Raw genomic sequence first — 2500 nt, forward strand, 5'->3', positions numbered from 1 at the left:
GTGTTCTTCTGCGGTCTCCACTGGTTAAAAAATGTGGATGTCCACACTGTAGAACATGCCCCAACCTGTATGAAGGCTTTATATATATATATATAGATGAGAAAGTTGGTTTGTGAAAGTACGTGGTTGAATATATAGAAGATAGTAAAAAGTGAAAAAACTACAGAAGGCTTGTTTTAAAAGGTTAAAAAATATATATTTGAGTCAATATGTCTGAAGAATATTATAAAGTTTTTTGTTACAATGACATAGTTTAGAAGAAATGACCGGTTTCGCGTTTAGCTTTTCAAATTTCTTACATCGTTATGTCTATGTTGAAAAGAGTTCTAGATAAGGGGAGGTAATAAGTGATTTCTTCCGGTGTAAGGGAGATAATCGCTTAAAATTGTTTGCTTCTTCTCAACATAAATATCACGAAGTAAGAAATTTGAAAAGCTAAACGCGAAACCGGTCATTTCTTCTAAACTATGTCATTGTAAGAAAAAATTTATAATATTCTTCAGACATATTGACTCAAATATATATTTTTTAACCTTTTAAAACAAGCCTTCTGTAGTTTTTTCACTTTTTACTATTTTTCTATATATATATATATATGTATATATATACCCCAACCTCTCCGAGATCGAAGAAACCGCGGATGAGTCAAAGCAATGTGAAGACACTGTTGACCGTTTTCTTCGACTACAAGAAGATTGTTCATCATGAGTATGCTCCACTTGGTCAGACAATAAACAAGGAGTACTACTGTGACGTTTTGTGGCGTTTGCGCGATGCTATTCCTCGGAAAAAGCCACAATTAAATGGGTCCGGGGAGTGGAAATTGCACCATGACAATGCACCTGCTCATTCAGTGCAGCTTGTGCAGCAGTTTTGGTTAGGAGTGGCTGTGTGGTAAGTAGCTTGCTAACTAACCACATGGTTCCGGGTTCAGTCTCACTGCGTGGCATCTTGGGCATGTGTCTTCTGCTATAGCCCCGGTCCGACCAATGCCTTGTGAGTGGATTTGGTAGACGGAAACTGAAAGAAGCTTGTCGTATATATGTATATATATATATATATATGTGGGTTTGTGTATCTGTGTTTGTCCTCCTAGCATTGCTTGACAACCGATGCTGGTGTGTTTACGTCCCCGTCACTTAGCGGTTCGGCAAAACAGACCGATAGAATAAGTACTGGGCTTACAAAGAATAAGTCCCGGGGTCGATTTGCTCGACTAAAGGCGATGCTCCAGCATGGCCACAGTCAAATGACTGAAACAAGTAAAAAAGAAAAAAAAGGAAAAAAGAAAATTCCCCAAGTCCGACTGTCACCGTATTCCCCGGATCTCGTCCCTGGCGACATTTTCCTCTTTCCAAAAATATCAGATGCGACGAGGCAGCTGCAGATTATCCCAGAAGACGAGTTCCAGGAATGCTTCTATCAATGGAAACAGCGCTGGATTAAGTGCGTGGCTTCCGAAGGAGATTAAATGCCGAATTGGTAAGTGTCGAAGTTTTGTTTTTATAGCTCCAGTCCGGATATTTATTGATCAGACCTAGTATATAATTGCTTGTAAAATACATTACTGCTTTATTCTTTAGACTGCTTCTTTTTCGGATATATATGATCCACTAACGATGTGTGTGTGTGTGTATGTGTGCGTGTGTGTGTATGTGAGTGTGTATGTGTATGTGTGTGTGTCCATCACACCGATACTGGTATTTTTACGTCCCAGAAACTTAGCTGATTGGCAAAAGATAAACCGATAGAATAAGTACTAGGCTTACAAACGATAAGTATTTGGGTAGATTTGTTCGTCTAAAACCAGTCCAAGCGGTGCCCCAGCATGGCCGCAGTCAAATGGCTGAAAGAAAGAGAAGAATAGAATAATAAAATATTTCCAGTTCCAAGGGCAATAACTCGAGTATGAGTTACAATGGCTCGGAAGAATTATTTACCTTGCACAAAGAAATGCTATTTGACATTCGCAAAAATATGTTCATGAATAAAAGCAGCGTCATTTCATGAATTGCTCTGAGATATCTAATAACCCCGAACGTTGTTCAGTGATACAACAACGAATAAGTGAAGCGTGCATTAAACGGACAGGAGAAACGGACATCAAAAATACTGCAACAGCTCAGCTACTGGGAAAGGTTGAAACTGCTAAGACTCTACTCCCTGGAGAGAAGACGGGAGAGGTATGCAGTAATATACATCTGGAAGATCCTGGAAGGAATTGTGCCAAATTTTGGCATTGAAAGCTACACCAATGCCAGAACAGGACGACATTGCATAGTGCCAAAAATCCCAGCAATGCCATCACGCTTCAGGGCCAGTTACTGCAACAGCCTGGGTTTCAAGGGCCCACAGCGTTTTAATATTCTCCCAAAGAGTCTGAGGAACTTGCACAAAGTAGATGTAGGGGTTTTTAAATCAATGCTGGACCTCTTCCTGTCGAGAGTCCCAGATGAACCTACCTCACACAAGAGGTGCAACTGAGGGTAGCTATATCAAA

The sequence above is a fragment of the Octopus sinensis genome, unplaced genomic scaffold (genome assembly GCF_006345805.1).
Source record: "Octopus sinensis unplaced genomic scaffold, ASM634580v1 Contig18659_ERROPOS200000, whole genome shotgun sequence".
In the NCBI taxonomy this organism is placed as follows: Eukaryota; Metazoa; Mollusca; class Cephalopoda; order Octopoda; family Octopodidae; genus Octopus; species Octopus sinensis.